Source organism: Nesoenas mayeri, assembly GCF_963082525.1.
Source record: "Nesoenas mayeri genome assembly, chromosome: 1".
NCBI lineage: Eukaryota > Metazoa > Chordata > Aves > Columbiformes > Columbidae > Nesoenas > Nesoenas mayeri.
Window position 1 is genome coordinate 70,790,735 of NC_137541.1, and position 18,882 is coordinate 70,809,616.

Sequence of the window (18,882 nt, forward strand, 5' to 3'; positions counted from 1 at the left end):
CGGCCTCCGTCCTGACAGCATCCCCCCATGGCCCCGGGCTGCCCCTCTGTACTCAGCCTTTCTGCCCTCCACTTTTTGGGGTTCTGCTTTCTGTTTCCCCTGCTGCAGGTGGAGAACAGTTGTGCCCAGGGGTATGGGCCCCGTCATGCACCTGCAGAAACCTTGAATGGGATCAGGGTGCCAGGACCAGTTCAGGGGATTTCGAGCCCTTGAGAGGGTGTTGACTGGGGGTACAGCTTAGGGGTGTCCTTAATGGGATTTATTTGAAAAATAGTGCAAGCGGTTGGACCATCTCACTGTGCCATAGAGCAGGTTATACAAACAGTAGTATCTGTGGAAGATACAGTTTAAATTATTAGCACTCATTCTTCTCTCTCTGGAGCTTCCTGCTTGTCACCACCCTTCCCTTGACTTGCTAAAAGAGCAGTCCTTCTAAACCACCCTGATTTATCCCAGTGAAAAATGTCCTGGTGCAGCTCCGACCACTCTTTTGTTTTGTTTTGTTGTTTTTTCATTTTGCCTGAAGTGAAAAATGAGAAAGAGTTTAAACTGCTCTTGAAGCAGGTGAAGCTGGGAGTGTCCTACAGCCAGCAGCGATGCACCCTTCTGGGTAATGAACTCTTCCACTTTCACACTGGAGACAAGGAAGGGGATGTTCATGTGCAGTCCCTAAAAATAAACACACATGCACACACACAGACTCATGTTGAGCTATCCCCGCAAACACCACTGTTGTGGAGATGAGGCTTAAATCTTACTTGCTGCAAACTGGCTTTATTTCCCCAAACAAAACCCACTGTATGAGAAAAGCATTTTCAAGCCAGTATAACTCCATCTGTGTAAGGCTTGCAATTCAATACATCACATATCTTTTCCTTTTCCTTTCCTTTCTTTCATTTCCTTTCCTTTCCTCCCCTTCTCTTTCCTTTCCCTTCCCCCCCCTTCCCTTTCCTCTCCTTTCCTCCCCTCCCTTCCCCTTTCCTTCCTTTCCTTTCCTTTCCTTTCCTTTCCTTTCCTTTCCTTTCCTTTCCTTTCCTTTCCTTTCCTTTCCTTTCCTTTCCTTTCCCTTTCCTTTCTTTCCTTTCCTCCCCTTCCCTTTCCTTTTCCTTCCCCCCCTTTCCTTGCCTTTCCTTTCCTCTTCTCTTCCCCTTCCCTCTTTTCTTTCCCGTTTTCTTCCCCCTCCCCTCCCCTTCCCCTCCCTCTCCCTTTCCTCTTCCCCTTTCCCCTTCCTCTTCTCTTTCCCCTTCCCCTTCTCCTTTCTTGTTCTTTTATTCTTTTTAATTTTCCCCAACTGCAATGAAAACCATATAAAATATATTTTTTCAGGTACAAACACATTGGACAAAGCCCTCCACTTCACTGTGCGTTTGACATGTACAATAAAATGAAAGGTCCTTGCCTTGGCAGCAGCTGTACCTCAAGCTGCAGACCAGCCCTGCTCAGGTGAAATACTTCAGGGAGCTCCAGCCCCAGGAGTGCATCTCTGCACAGACCTCATAAAGCCTCCAGCAACACTTTGCCCCCTCCCCAGAGTATGGTGAGCATTAACTGGTTCGTGTTTGCAAAGTCCATTGAGTGTAGAAAGTGTGATGCAAGAGCTAAGTAGTAATAATAATGATGAACTATTATTGTTACTACGAGATTAAACAGTTTTCCAGCCACTTGCTTCGTGACCTACCCCTTTAAGAAAGTTTCTCAACAGATGAATTATATGCAGTGGAAATGAGTTGTTCTGTTTTTCTACAAAGCCTGAAGTGAACCTTTCTGGGAAGGGGATGATATTTTGTAGCAATGTTTTCTCAAGTACAATTCTTTAGGTTCCCAAGTGATGACACATTGTACAGCAACGCTCTTGGCACAGGACGTTCATCTGTGAGAAGGGACACTGGCCCCGTTTCTTAAAGCCATTCATTAAATAAAAACACCCTATGTCATATGTTATGTTCCTCTGAAATGTTTAAAGTTTTTAGTGCATGAAATCATATGGTGTCTGAATTTTTTTTTTATTTATTTTTTTTTCCCCAGAAGGCAGCACTAACCCCTAACTCGGTTACTGAACATTGTTGGAAGAGCTTGTTGTTTTTTGTTAGTGTTGTGTTTTGTTTTCATTTGGTAGGATCCCAGCTTTATGCAATATGCCTTTTCAGAAACACAGAACTATGTAAATGTGATGCTTACAACTGGCCACAAAGAGGCTGCTCACCAAAAAAATAACCCAACACAAAAACATCTCCATCTGTAACAATTTCAGGCATTCTGGGTGCCATTTACGTAAAAATTTAGCCCAGCTTTTTTTTTTCTGTTTTCTTTCCCCGTCCTCTCCCCCCCACAATGGGCTATATTAATTGCCTTAGGATCAAGAGGTCTACAAACATCTTCCTTATATAAACAAAGGAACTGGTCTGGCTACTTTCTAAACCCTTTAAGGGAGATGACCCATCTCACATAGCAAAATGATGGCATTAAGTAACTGATTACCATCAGGGCTTGAGAGCTGAGTTCTGGTTCTGCGTTCCCTGGGTCATGTTATGCACATTGCTGCAACTCATGGCACCTACATTTCTCCTGTCATGCTTTTCCTATCTGTTTAGACTTTAAGCTGTTGGACACACTCTGTTTCTACAGTAATGGGTACAGTGGGATTTCAATCTCAGTCAAGGTCTTTAGGTGCCAGGGTAATTACAAATATAACAGTACCCATTACATTTCAAGCTTACGACATCTTGTTCGTGTTAATGAACCCAACAAGGGAATTGTACAGCTCCAGGATGCAAAAGCCAGGGCATTAACCTATGGTAATTCAATGGTATTACAGAGAAAAATTGAAAGTGGATTCTGGAAGCATCTGGCAACAAGAAAATCTTTCTGAGGTTGGTGACAGGCATGTCAAGACAAAAGAAACCTTGTCATCCCAGTGATGCCACACTAGAACCAAACATGGTCTTTTAGGGGATACCACTTAAGGAAAAAAATAACAACCAACCAACCAAACCACAAACACAAGAACTGTCTCTAGGCTGGCCTTCTCATAAACAACCTGTGCATCAGGATCCCTCCCTTTTCACAGCCCTCTAAGAATCTGCAGCCCAGTTGGCAGTAGCCAAACTTAAAATCCATTCCTCCTCCACAGAAGTGCTCAACCACCATGCACTCCCACCAGTGACAGTCCTGCCAGGGCAAGAGCCTGCTGAGCCCAGCTACCAATGTGCTCCCATCAGTCCTCCTAACCCCATTCATGGCTTATCTAAACCAGCCATGCCTAAAATAGCAGAGTAAGCTGGCAAGCCAAAGGCAAACTTCACTATTGCAAAATGCACTGGGGCCATGATTACGGTTGCTTGAGAGAAAGATGGAAAAAGAGAGCCCAGCATGTGTTCTGGGTTTCCCTCATAAGGAGTTAAACATTTCTGGGAGCAGAGGCCTAATCTGCTGTGGTTTTTGATTCTAACAAGCTGCCTAGTAACTCCCTTTGTTCTGGCTGCCAGCAGCTAAACTGGGACATCTATTCAAAGACAAGTACCTGAAAGCATCACTTTGAAGGATTTGTCGCCTTGTTATCTCTAGTTTGAAAGGCTCTTTGAGAACACCTCCCACTCAAAACATTGCAAATACTGTAGTTTATATTTAATGGCTTACTTGAACAACAACGATAAAACATAGCTGATACCATGAAAGGCCCAGGCAACTCTACTTTTCTGCTGTTGCCTCCCACCCCAAGTCTGCAACAGGAAGGTGGGAAATCACAGAAGCAGCAAAAGCTGTGGTCTGACTCAAGAACTGCTCTTCAGATCTCTTTAACAAGGTCTTAAAATAAGTTCTTCTGCTCCTGGCAGTCTCCAGCACTCACAAGCCACATGCAACCTCTCGTAACTCCTTTGCCCTTCCAAAACAACCCAAACTACTAGAAAGTAATCCAAGTTCTCCTCTGGCCTTGTAGGTATCTGAACACTTTTTGAGCCCACAGCACCCCATAACTTCAGGTGAGCCTTAAGAACCTGAGAACAGCCAGAGCTTCTCTGTCCAGTGGGGAGCCCTTTCTCACATGTGCCTTGCAAATCTTTAGAGCAAACTATTAGACCTTGTTAGACTCTTCCTTTGGGTTGCCTCACTCTGCTGTGGTTGGTTTGCTCAGCCCCAGAGTTAGAAACAAAAACCCCAACTCTCAGCACTCGGCAATCAAAAGAGGCCTAGTCAGCCACCCACCAGGCCAAATTAAGCCTGCTGAGAACTCAGGGCCAACTCCTCAAAGGCATTCAGGTGCCTAAATCCCTTTGAAAACCTGTCTCTAATGCTCTAGAAGATGGTTGGCAATAAGCCTTCTCAGGGTGCCTGGTTGGGAGGTGGAGTTTGGGCTCTAATGAGTATATGGCTCTAAGGGTGTGAGGTCACTCTGGAGTTTTACAAATGATGAAGCTTTCAAAAGAATATGTGCTGGGTTTCTTTTTAATGTCTTCTGCTTTTTGAGACTTCTTCCTTATATACAGGTAGCAGGAACTCATTTTACTGGGAAGGGTTCAAAACTCTCAAGCAGTAGCATGGCTTCAGGACTGTGAGCTTAAAGACAAAAAACCTAATTGACACAGCAAAGTAGTACAAAGTGCTCACACTGAGAACTGAGGTCCAGTTTGGTCCAGTGAAGGGTTGATTTCAGCCCTGAACATATCATCTGGAGGAGGATTTGAGAAGACTTTAGAAAACCAACTAGCTGCTGAAGTCCTATTTCCAAGAGTGACTTTGGCACTAGCGTACCTCAACTTCGCTGCAATCATGCAGACTTCCAAGGTCACGTTCTCCCTAATGATTTCAGCTAGATCATGTAGTTACATCATTTTTCTGCCTGTGAAAACTGTTTTGATTTAATTGAACTGATTTTAGGTTGCTGCTACCCCTTCTGTGGACATTCCGAACAACATTTTACAGTAGCCATTTATTTTTTCTTACAAATTGCTTCTATTTGCAAGAGTGACTTAATGGAATCTTTCAGTGAGAACAGCAATATTCACTACAGCTTTCTTGTCTTCCTACAAATTATTGGTAGAAAAAGCTGATGATAATGCTAATAAGCTGTTTTTCTTTTGCACATTCAAATATTGGGCATCTGTAGCTTGGGCCCCAGAGGCTGGTTATTTCTGAACAATTTTATAGAGTTTGTATGTAATTAATAAGCAGTTTGATTATTTTCCTTTTCAGCTTCTAACAAGCAATAATAGCCTATACTTCAGAAAGTCAAGTACTCTGCTTTCTTTGCCCCAGTAAGTACTTAGCTCTAGGCCTGGAAAAGGGCCAGAGCACACAGGGACACTGTTGCACAGAAACATTTCATACCTTATTAAAAAAAATAACAACAACAACAGCTGACTCTCACAGGAAATAATATGTCTTTCTTTTCCTCCTTCTCTTAACACACAAATATTCATTCATTCATTATACTTTCTATACAAATGCTTACACACATACATGTTCATTCTGAATTTTTCTGCTAAACAGATGATGTGTTAAGATGTCTTGTATTATTTTTATGAACCTAGTTTGGCTTACATCAAGCTACTGTGAAAGATTGCCCATCTCAAGGTCGCTGAGCAAGGGGTTTCTGGGTGACTGGCAGTTTGAATACTTCAGTTTAAGGGTGCTTCTCTTGAAAAAAATCCACGGAAACTCATCACTTTTAAGGTGTCCCATATTGGACACCTTAAAGCTGAGAGGCTCCAAAGTCACTCTGGAAAATATTGGCCCAGAAGACTTCGCCCATCTGTGCAAATACACCACAATCCAATTAAACCAGCAGACTTTGGAATTATTTGCAGATTTCCACAATCCAGCAGCAACAAGCAGATACAGTCTATATTGCCTAAGCAAGTTGTCACAAGCCAGCGTGACCCACAGCCTGACAGAGCTTCCCAAAAGCCTGGAGAAGAAGTGGATGGCATGGTGCAGTCTGAAGATGGGCACGCACCGCTCCTCAGCTTCACGGGGGCTGCAAAGGGATGATCTCCAGTCCCAAAATCCCAGCTACCCACAGCTGAGCTCCTGGCCCCCACAGCAGCATGGCATGGTTAAACATTACAATTTCCTCCACAACCCCTTTAACAAATTCACTACAATGTCACAAAGGTGATTGAAGAGGTTTCTGGCCTTTGCCATCCTTGACCACTCATTCTCACCTCAACTTTGAGCAAGGTCTTTAAACTGAAACTGAAAAGTATGAAAAGAAAACCAAAAGATTGTGTGGGAGGAATAATCCAGATGTTTTTGAATCTCTGCTGTAAACAGTTGCACTTTCACAACTGAGGAGATGGGAAACAGAGCCCAAGAAGTCATCTTTCTTAAGGAAGGAAAGAAGATACTAAACTCAGGAGTAGCCCCAGGACTATTTTCCCAACCTGTCTCAGCATACAGCTGCACTAATGCTTGTGACAGCGAAGGGGAACAAGGGTTTGGAGAAGAGGGAAGGTGAGCAGGACGATTTTGGTGGCAGTACTACCACACAGGTACTCAAAGATTCAAAAATCCTTAAGGTACTTTGAGTATGAAAGATATTTTAAATTAAAAGAAGCAGGTGGTTTTCCTCTAATATCTGATTTGAAACAAATCACATTAGCTCAAGCTTCATGATAACTTATTAAAAACTCGGCTTAAGCTATTAAAAAAAAATAAAAGGCACAAAAACCCCCAGTCTTCTGCTTCAATATTTTAGCCACCATCACCATTTCCAGCTGCACATTTTCACCCTGATTTCACCTTCCCCGCTCAGTGGAGTGGATGCTGCTGTTCAGCAACCCATGGTTTGAGCCAGGTCCCTGAAACGCCCCAGGTTAAATTAGCAATAAAGGAGGGATAGAGAGGGGGTTTTTAATACTCATTGTAGCTCCTAGGTCTGGTTCACAGTGCAGCCCCACCAACAACAGCATTGGCAGGATCCACAGGCTAATAGATGGTGGAGCCGGAGAAGGCACTGGGTCTTTTGGCCACTGTAGCATCCACATATGGCTCCAGGTGCCCAGCTGCAGAGGGGATTGCCCAGTACCCAGCCAGTGCTTTGCAGCCCAGCTGGCCTCAGTGTGTCCCTGCCCCACATACCACATCACAACAGCAGTCAAGCTGGTATTTCCATGCAAGACAAGCAAATGAGTTGGTTTCACTAGCTGCAAGGTTGCTGGATCCCACTGCCCTTCAAAACGTGGTTGGACGTGTCAAGGAGGAGGCCTGCAAAGCCAGCACTCTGAGTGAGGATCCAACAAGGCAAGTAATAGGCAAGTCTGAGATGAAAAGTGCTGGCCTGAGACCTGATGCTCTCTGGGCCTGCTATAGTCACCACCCATGGTTGCTGCAGGCTCTCCTGGCAACTATGAAACTGCAGCAAGCGCCAAGCTCTACTCAAGGCACAAAACCTGCTAGATGAGGAGATGAAGGAGGTGAAACCTTGCTACATTGCGGTAGACAGCCTGTTGAGGATGACCAGCTATGCCAGATGAAACTGTGCCATTTCGGCAGCCAGCTCTTGGCTGCGGGGGACACAGATGCTTATTTCCTCTCAAGACTCACAACCATGAAGGTACTCAGACTCTTCTTTTCCAGAAATGAAGAGGAGCCAATCCTTTCAAATCATGGCTGTATCCTCTCGCACAGCATGGAGTTTATACAGCACCCTCATTTCAGATTTCACTTGCACCCCACCCAACGTGCTCTCCTGGGTCAACCACCCTGGGCTCCCTCATTGTCTTTCAGAGTTCGTGTTCAGGACCTGGAATTTAGGTATTTTTTAAACTGGTATAAATGTTATTACACCCCTCTTTCTTCTTATTCCTCTATCTTCTTGCCAGGTCCTGCATCACTTTCTGGGAATAAGCTGAACCCTTCTGGCAAGCGGAAGATCTCATAGTTTGTCAGCTAACGGTCCGTGGAGGTGAAATTAGCATTGGCTCATCATTTCTGGAGCAGTTTCCAGTGGTCTGTGAAAATCACAGTGGTCACAGAGGGCAGGATTCAAGATGCCTAATTTTAGCTGCCTAATATGGGATTGCTAGTCTAAACTACTCACTTCCCCAGAAAACAGAGCACCGGCAGAGGACAAGTCATCCCTCTTCCCTTGGACACCAGATCAGGATAGGTGAATCACCCTCTGGATATGCATGTGTCTGTTCACTGTCTGCAGAGAGCACCTATCTGTCTGGTTCAGACTGGATGCAAACTTCTAGTCCGTCAAAGTTAAGCAAGTTGAGTTCTACCCTTAGTGCTGGCATCTCCCCATGGTTTCCATTTGCAGCAGTACTGTAACAGATGCTGAGAATACATTAAATGCTTTCCTAATGTCACATTCCCATGTCTGCAATCATGGTAATTGCCTCAGTGAAGTTTTGCAATTGCAAACGAGCAGGAAGCCATCTGCAAAGGAATCTGTCTATTAAGATGTGGCCCCTACTCTGAAAGTGCTTGAAAAGCCTCAGCACATTTCTTGGGCTAAAGATAAAAAAAATAAAGGTCAGACTCTTGCAGCAATGTGGAAAGTATCCAGAATGCACTCCAGTGATCCAAGGAATAGACTGACTTTTGCTTCAGGACTGTGCTAATTAAATACTGCTAACTACATCTGAATAGAATTAAGTCTAATTTAAGGCCCTTTCTAAGCTCCAGGGCAATGTAGGCTTGTCCTAAAAGAAGAAATTACCGACTGCTGACAACAGGTGTCAGCAACAGAAGTGGCTGAACCAGGGCTGAATGTGAATTAGCTGCAAGTGTAGACAAGGACAAACTAAGTTCAGAACTGTTTCTGCAGCCACGCTGAAGACCTCATTGGAAACATGGAGGAACATGGAGAGCAGAACAGATACCAACCAGAACAATCCCAAGTACAGCTACTCTTGCCAATGCATGCAATAACTGGTGTAGCTCTAATTTTTGTGGTGTAGACAAAGTTTGTTTTAGCACCACACATGCCAAAAGTACCTTAGGTTCCCATAGGAGTTCTTGGGTGGCAACCAAGGGGAATATTTTGTAAAAAGTACTTGTTCCCTTCCTCTTACTTCTTCCTCCTGCCCTACAGTCCACAGGGATTCCCTGGATGAGGGGTCAAGCATTTTGCTTCTCTTTTCCCTTTTTCCAATCTCATTTCCCCCACACTTGCCCTTACCTGTGTCCTCAGGTGTCTACACCGTGCACACCATGCTGTGCACCCATATCAAATCCAGCTGGAGAGGTCCTACAGAGGTCTTTGATAAACAAAAGGAGCAGAATGCCATTGGCCTCACTGACCCTTTCGCTGGCAGCTATTTTGCTACCACCATTTCCTGCTGGCTCCTACACTGTCTCTCTCATCATGTTTCTTTAGCAACATCCCGTGTCTCTGCTTTTCCCCCTTGCTCTTTTGCTTTTAAATATACATTTAAGATGTTTTGTTTCCATGTCCTTTCTTGGTAATTTATCCCATATGTGTGCATGACTCTTCACATAAAATGCTTTTACCCAAATCCTTCTTTGCAGCCAGTTTTTGATGTTTTGGTTTTATTTTTAATATATTTTTGTCATCATGCTCCTTTCCTCCACTGCTTTCAAAAGCAGGCCAGTTTAACCCCTCCAACAGCCCTTCTCCACTTGCCCAAGCACAAATATCAATTTGATGCAGCCCCTCATCTTTGGTTCCCTGTCCATATACTGTCTTTCCCTTCCCACCAAGAGAGCAAGAAAAACAGGTTTGCAGTTGGTATTTATTAACAGAACAGAAACAGCAGGTTTAAATTCCCCTGGGCTTGTTTTTGTTTTGGTAAAAAGAAAGGGTAAGGGCAGGACTGACAGCTGAGGACACACACCCAGGCTCTATGCTGAGCAGGGCACCTGCTCTTCCATGGGGAGGGAGAAGGGAGCAAATCCAGACTTGGTGAAAGGGAGGGCAGTTTCATCCATTTCAAAAGAGGCGCACCCATTTACACCCACTCCAAATTATCATCCCTATTTTAATTTACCTTCGTAACTCCTATTACAGTAATTTCTCTTCCAAGTCCCATTACGAAGTAAAAGTTTTGCCAAGGGTTAAGGGTGTTGGACTGAGCTCACAGGCTTTCTCCATTTATAAGTATTCAGCATTTTCAAGTAGGTTAGATTTCCTGTAAAGGAAGGAAAGTAAATTTCTGCTCCTGATTTGTGATGAGGTTGTATAATGGGCTATGATCCATACCTGAGGCCAGATAAGAAAAGCCTTCAATTCCATATCACAAAAAACAATGGTGCGTATGCTCAGCTTTTCACTGACAACAACTAGACCGAAATACTATGCTTGAAGGGTGCGTGTGCTTCACACTGCCTTCGTAAAGCTTAAAAGACAAATGGTGGCAGAGGGCAGAAACTGGGACCATTGTTGGTGGCAGTGTGGAACTGATGCCACCATCTTCTTGGACATCCCACATCAAGAGGACTTAATTTGCATATTAGATTATTTCCATCTCCACTTTTAGGAGCCAGGGTATCTAGCTAAGGAGCAGCCAGAAAGTTTCATTGAAGGAACAAGGCTGCTGCTACAAGGCCTCTAGATTCCCCTGCTTTCCAACAGGACTTGCCAGGGCAAATGAAAAGCTCTCACTTGGAAAGGGTGAGTCTGAACTCATTTGGGTCTAAACTAATTCAAACTGTAAGTCTAAACAGCAGAAAGTTTTTCTAAGGGAATATGATTCACTTGGACCTGAGGGATCACCTTCCATTACATATTTTATTCTCTTTACGTTGTTGGTTTGGTTTGAATATAGTATCTCAGATAAATCAGGGTGTTTATCTGAGGGAATTCCACTAGGAACATGCAAGTTTGGATACTGGGATCATACCACCAAGCCCCTCTGTATACCAAAAGGAACCACTTAACCAAACACCCAGATAGGCAAAGTAATAATTCTCTATTTGTTTCAATACCCTACTGCCAACTTTGCTGTTCCACTTCTGTGATAATTCCACTTAGGTTAAACACTTGCGTGCACTTTATCCTTCTGACACGGGGTGGTGAAGACTGCAGCAACCATCTACACCAATTCCACAGGGCACTCTGTTTTTTAAAGGCTGGTGGAGATTTCTGTGATGAATATTCCCATTCCTAGCAAATGTTTATACACTGGCATGCTGATGATGACTGTAGGGAGGCCAAGATTGTACCAGTCAGTCAAAAGGTCCATCTAGTCCAATTTCCTGTCTCTGACCCTGGCTAAAAGCAAATGCCTTATGAATAGTGTATGAACAGAGGAAGTGTATAACACTATTTCCCAAGAGTATTCTCCCAAACTCTAACGGTTTGAGACTCAGGAATTTCCTGGTGTTTTTGTGTTTAATAACCCAGGATGGATTTCCCTTCTGCAAACTTGTTCAATCACCACTTGAGCCTATGTAAACTTTTAACACCCACATCTGCTGGCGAGGAGTCCCAGTTCTTCACTGCTCACCCCTGGTTATTGAACTTTGTCCTGGAAAAGACAGTGAACAATCACCCCTTCCAAGATATACTTGAGTTTGTAGGTTTCTATCATAGATGTCCTCAATCAATCCAGTCCCAGGCTGAAGAATCAAGGAAGCTTAGAAAAGGTGACTTAATTAATTTTTGCTTTTAGGCAAGCCATCCCATGCCTTGCATCACCTTTATTATCCTTCTCTGAACATCTTCCTGTTCTTCATGTCTTTCCTGAGGTGGGAGGAGCAGAACTGCTCATGGATGTGGGCACACCACAGATTTGTACAGGGGCAAAGCCAAGATTTCTGACTTGTTCCCTAAAACAAGACAAGTTCTTTGACCTCAGCTGAGCCCTGAGGTGGTTTCCTGTATTACAGCCCATGACTCTGTCCTTCCATGGCAGTGGCAAGTTCTTAGCCCATTGTTTTCTATGTGAGATAAGATTGCTTTTTCCCATACATATCACTGTGTTTATCCACAGTGACCCTAATAATGTATCCATGCTACATACTCAGTCTCAGATGCTCCTTGCTGCTCTCCAGCTTTTACCTACCCTGTCCTCAGCCCAGAGCTCCTGCACAGCTCTCTTTTACCTTGGCCACAGGGCATGTGCTGGAGCTGCAACCTGAAGGGTTGGCTTTCATCTGGCTATGGAGCTAGAGGCAAGGAGGCCATATGCCTGGTCCTGGGGATGCAAAAGTGGGGGTAATTGTCAAGTACAGGCAGAACCTCAGGCTCAGAGACCCACTTACCTGACCCTCTACACACACCTCTGCTTCCTATAGCCAAGCCAAAACAAACCATTTTTGACCACAGCCTGTACTCTTAATTGTAAAGGCAATTGACAGCTCATGGGCTCCTCCCTCCTTCCTGACACATGCTGTAAGAAACAAATGGCAGTGGTTACAAACCTAATATTTCAATATTTGTCTCATTACTCTGCCTCTTTAGGTTGCCAATTTACTTAAATGATTCTTATTGCACACTAATAATTTCTCTCGCCATTTACACACCTTCTTGTGTCCTTTCGTCAAATGGAGAATCCATTAAAATCAGACTGACCACACAAGAGACCCCCCCAGCTTCCAGGTGGGCTCCTAGAGCCCCTGTTTAACACCACTCAGCTACTGCTCTACTCTGCACTTAACAGCCCCAGGATCAGTGACTCCAGTTGAAAGATGGAGGTGGTTTCCCTTCCCTTGCTCCTAAGCATCAGGGCTGAGGGACACCTCTGTTCACCTGTGAAGTGGTCAGGTGCAAAGCACAGCTCTGAGGATCAAGGGGTAGGATCATGCCCAGGTAGGGCATGACACAGATTTACCTCCCCAAATTTGGTCCAGAGGGGCTGAGGAGCCAAGGAGACCTGAAGCAAAATCTGCCCCCTTCAACCCACTGAGACAGCAAGGCTTCTATGGATAAACCAGAGCTATAATCAGGCATATGGCAAATCTAACATGTTTAAAGAGACTTTGATGGTTAGGCATGCCAAAAAGAGATAATAAGATAGGACCTGAAGTATTTGGGATTTGTTTTTAGTTTGTGTCATAGGCACACACTTTATTTATGTGCAGAGTGACTACTCAGTTAATTTTACAGTGCACATAAACATGAACTACTTGGTACAAGATCCATATTTATGTGAATGTAAAACATGATTAATGAAAGAAAACCCAGATATTATAAGATATTTCATCTGTACCATTTCAAAGTGAACCTGATAAAAGCCAAACAGAGCACAAATCTGTATTAAATTAAAGCACCTCCACCCCTACTCAAGAAGTCGTTAAAGTGATTTGGGGGAAAAAATGTAAGCTTGGAAAATCAGTTTATCGCTAAACTGCAGGATAAGAAAAAAAAATGCAGCTGCAAAGAGCAAACTCACATTGACTTCATTGGGACCAAATACCACTCTTGTTTCTTAAAGCCTTGTAGGTTAATGGCAAGGAATTTAGGAGAGGAATATAAATCACTTTATGCCTGTGTGTCACAGACTGTATCATCTGAAGTCCTCTCTCTACCAATCTATCATACATACCAAAAAAATTAGGAGCAAAATAAGCTAATGTAATTTTTGTCTAGTTGTATTACTAGTATTTATGCTTCGCCACGTATTTATTGTCAGTCTGAAGGAGGGAGATGAACAATAGGGTGATAAAATTCGGCTATTAATAAAGGTGCTTAGATTGTCTTCATTATACAAGTTTAGATGTGCTTTACTATGAGAAATTTCATAGGAGATGAGAAATACATAAGAAAAAAGAGGGTAGAATGTGACTTGCAATAATTTAGGCTCAGCAAGTTTTATTAAAAGCCAGAAGTCATGAGTCTTGTGGTTGATTGCTAGCCCGATGCTGACAACACCCTTTGAAGGCATTCACGCAACAGAGTGCTAAGTGTATTAAAATGACAGAAAACTAATCTAAGAAACCAAAAAACACCCTATGAACCAGCAACATGACCACATACATCAGTAACTGACTGTGAACTGCTGGGTCAGAAGCCATTGGGAATTGGTGAAGCCCTCCACTGGTCACTCAGGGTGGCCATTGAAGACCCTGCCCAGAGGACAGCATGAAGCAGAGTAGTGCCCAACACATGACACATACTGCAAGTGAGAAAAACATGGAAGATAATTGCTGCTGCGATGATTAAAACAGACCCAGGAAAGAAATAGAAAGAAATGAGACACCGAGAGGAGTGTGTTGTGAGGAGAAAAATGGCCCCACTGTTGGAAAAAAAAGACATCTCTGGTATACCTGTCCTTCCACAGCACTGTGCTGGTGGGACTCATCAAGTCACACTTGCAGACAGGAATTCATGGTTGCTATCTTTACCAGCTTTCCACAGGGACATCTTTCCAAAAAGATGTCCTCTCCAGAGGGATACCTCCTGTCTTCCAACTGTTTGCCCTTCTCAGCATTGCATCTATCTCACTCAGCAAGGTTTGACCTATAATTTTCAAGTATACCTGTGTTTATTACTTTTTAACCCTTCCCTGAATGGGAAGGAAAAGCGAGATCTTTCCACTGTCTTCGATTCTCTCTTGGGCCAAGAGGGAGTATTTATGGAATGAAAAGAGATAGCCTCCTAACATGAACAAGTCCTGTGAGGAGCAGCCTCAGGATCTGAGATTGTTTAATCTGGAGAAGAGGAGGCTGAGGAGAGACCTTATTGCTCTTGAAAACTACCTGAAAGGAGGTTGTAGCGAAGTGAGTGTTGGTCTGTTCTTCCAAGTGACAAGCCATATGATGAGATGGAAACAGCCTCAGGTTGTACCTGGGGAGGTTTAGATTGGATATTTGGAAAAATTTCTTCACCAAAAGAGTTGTCAAGCACTGGAACAGGCTGCCCAGGGAAGTGGTTGTGTCTCCATCCCTAGAGGCATTTAAAAGATGTGTAGATGTGGCACTTAAGGATATGGTTTACTGGTGGACTTGGCAACACCAAGTTTACAGGTAAACTCAACCATCTTAAAGGTCTTTTCCAACTGAAATGATTCTGTGATTCTATAAACTCATAACTGTTCTTTGAAGACTTCTTTGCAAGACCCCTTGATGTGAGGATGGCTGTTAGAAGGACAAGTGAGGCAGGCAGCCATAGTGCACAGCACTTTTGAGAATTCTGGAGATTAAAGTCATAAAGAACATCAGTCTCTAAACAACTCTCCCTGCCCCCCTGCCCATACAAAAAGGGGTTTTTTTCTTTATTTGTTTTAAAATTAATTAGCATGCATGAAGAATATCTCAAAAGAATGCAAAATAGTCTCTTCCTGAAAAATGCATGCTATTTTCTGGAATTCAGAGACAGAGGTAATTGAACATTAATTTCACAATTTACCCAAGAGAATCACCAATCGCATGTTTTAAAGTTAATTATGATACCGAATGCAAGGCTGGGCTAAAAACATAGCTTGTTAAATTATCCTTCTGCTTTCAAAACATGTCAGACCACATCAGCAAGAAAACAGAAGAGATCAGAACCAAGTTCCCAGGGAGGGCACACAAACAATGACTCAAAAAGGAAGTTTGTGAAATGTGGGGAAATACTCAGTAATTAATTTTTGGTTTTGTTTTGCTTTATTCAAAACAATTAAACAAGGGAACATGAAACACAAAAAGTACAGCAAACAGCAATAATGAACTTAGCCTGGACTAAGTTCATTATTTATGAACACCTACCACCTCCACAAAATAAAACACAGAGATTCCATGCCAGAAAACCTCTCTGGTGAAATGCGGGAAGACATACATTGAAAATTATGAAAAAAAGGGAGAAGAAATTATATTTTATTTAAGTACTTGCCTGACTTGCATTATAATCAGGGAAAGCTTTCCATCAACTTCAAAGGGAGTTGGACGTAGGACAGTAGATAAGAATGAGCTGCAAGCTAAGGTTCTCCTTCAACCTGTCTTGATAAATTCCTCCAGCCCAAGGCCTTGCCTTGTCGAGGTGCCACATTTCAGGGTCAAAACCTGGCACTTCTTTATATAAAGCATGCGCCTGTGGCACAGGAGAGGAGCAAAGCCCTGCACGAGTTGTCCCAGTCACTAGATGTCACTCTGAACTGTGGGGGAATGGGAAGGAAAAGGTAAGGAGGAAAATGGAGACCACCAAGATGTTTGCCACCATGAAAGTGGGACAGAAGCGAGCAGTGACCCTCCGCATCAGGAACCTTATGACTGGGTGTGCAGATGTTATTGTAAAACCAGAGATGGTGTTTCAGTGGCAACCCAAACCTGAAAAAGACAGAAAGAAAAAAAAAAAAAAAAGAAAAGAAAGAAGCAATTTTAGGAAACAGAGAAGAAAAGAGAGGTTACAGGGACCAACACAGTCTGTACTTCTGAAGCACCAGGCAGGAACCAGCCCAGCCAGCATTTCCCATCCATGGGGCTGAGGGGAAGACCTCAGCTGATAGCAAATTGCAAGCTAGACTTTGAACATGGATGTCAGCAGCAATGCTCTTGAGATGATGTGGGATAAAACTCAATAGTTGTTTCCTTGCTTAAGCCAAGCCAGACAACTGAATGAAAATACATTTTCCATTTTGCACCTTCCTCCCTATTTCTCCCCCAACAGTAGCAGGAGGATCTTGCCACCCACATTTGTGCTGTCTTTAGGAATGTGTGTGCCTATTTTTGGATAATTTGGAAACCTTTGGGAACATTCCTTATTAATAAACATACTTTCTATTTTTTTTTTTTCCTGTATTCCCCTGTGAATTTCCTCATCTTCCTTTGCTAGCTATTGTGTTTTGAGCCATCCATGACCCAATAGCAAGGCAATCCCTGGAACTCCAGGAATCCTAACCTGGTGAAGCACTTAGCACACAAGGGGGAAATTATTCCCTTGACCTAAAGAGCAGTTGTCTCTTCAGTCAGCTCTAGGCCTGCAGTCTTATAGCCAAGCTGTTTTGTCTGAAAAGCAGAAATAGAGGAACCTCAAAAGGGTCTGCTCAAAAAACTCTCCAATCTGTTGTATACATAGAGGACAAGGGGAAGGAGGAACAAGTTCACATGAGTCTTGCTGTTTACTAAAAATACTGCCAACATGATGCTTCTGATAATCTTGTTTGCAGTACTAGTCTAGAAGGAGGAAGTACAGATGTGTGAGGAGATATAAAAAGCATTTGTTTTTCTTCTCCTTGTGACATTTTTTATAACTGCAACCCTGGAGAGAGCTACCAGTGAGGACCATCATTAGGGTCTGCTCCGCCTTTCCCAGGTGGGTATCCAGGGAGAATGCAATGTGGCTCACCTTGCCATCCCACTGCCATCCTCTCTATGATAAAGTTATAATTTCTTTTCCCTGCCTATCCAGTCCATGGATTGTCCACCTACCTAGTCAGTTATCCACTGCAGACCAGGTTAAGCCAAACAACAATCACTTGATAGTCTCCTAACAGCTGTCAGATATCAAAACTATTTTGCCCACTATCATCTTGTGCTGAAATTAAAGTAAGATAGGGATTCACTGCAAAAGTAGCCCAAGTATGACACTTTAGACTTAAGAAAGTCAAAATTCTTTATCCTTTTGAGATATCCAAAATCCAGCTAGATGTGGCCCTGAACAACCTGCTTTGAGCAGGAAAACTGGACCAGATGATCTCCAGAGGTGTCTTCAATCCTCATCAGCCCTCAGATTCTGTGTTTCTGTGGCAGTGCATGGACTTTCTCACGACCATGTTCCCTCTAACAGCTTTTCAAGGCTTGCAGGTCCCCAAATTTTCTTTCTCCAATATGGGTCAATAGGATTCTATGGGTTTGGCCCATGGTTCTTCACGCTAAACAGGCAAAACACCAAAGAAGCTTAAGAAAGGCAATTCCTGTGTTTAAAGAATGGCACCAAGAGTCAGGAAAACTGAATCCACCATTCCTTTTTTGGAAAATCACTGCACCACTATTATCTTCACTACACAAGGGGCCTAATAACTAACAGAAATATTTTGAAGGTTAAAGTAAGTGATGTCTGGTAGGTCATTTGGAATTCACACAAGAAAGATGCTGTAGGAGATCTAAGCACTGTGATGCACTCAGGGGTTGTGCGGTACCTGGATTTCAGGCCTTCTGCAGCATGCTGTGCCACCCCCATCTCTCTGCCATATTTATCCTGACAACACTCCTGTGAGGCAGTACAACCCTGTTTACCCAATTAGCTCATGGGGAATAGAAACTCAGATGTCTAAGTGTTGTGTCCAAGGTCACCCAGTGATTCTCCAGATCTAATGCTCTTGCAGCTTTACCTTCCTTCCTCTAGCCTGCCCAAGAGTTTTGTCTCCCCTGTGTCCACTGCACTCACATTAAGGGCAAGCTTCAAATGCAGACACGTGTAGAGGCTTCACTTGTATAACCATCCAAGCAACAGGACCTCACTGACTCTAGTGAATTCCCAGTGAAGATATCGACTATATCAACCAGTTGGTACAGGACTGTATTTTCTCCGTGTTATCTCCCTGCATCTCATTTAGGTTTTAGACTGCTGTTCCGTACCAAGTAGGTGGTAGCAGGGGCAAAGTACAGTGCTGTGTTCAGGCTGAGGCACCAGCATTAAGCCAGTCTTGTTGAACAGATATGTCTTCTCTGAGAACTTGTGCCTTGCTGAAGGGTTTTTCTGGATTTGCATTTATTATTTGCTACTCCTAAAGGGTCCCCAGTGGACTGACAGGATCACAAGATAGGAAGTATAAGGCAAGTACCATTACAAACGTCTTTGGCACCAGAAGAAATCTTGTTTCTGCCTAGAGCAGCTACCAACCACAGGCAACCCGGGGAGAGGGGGAAACATTTTGCTACAGCTGCAATGTCACACCAGAAAATCAACCATTATTTCCTAATCCATCAGTACTAGGCAGGTCAAACACAGTAGCTGCCTCTTATAACCCTTTGCTCATGATCCCCTAAGCCATGCTTCTGCATGTTGGCAGCACAGCAGTGCACAGCTCCTTGCTGGCCACCCAAGAGCAGCTC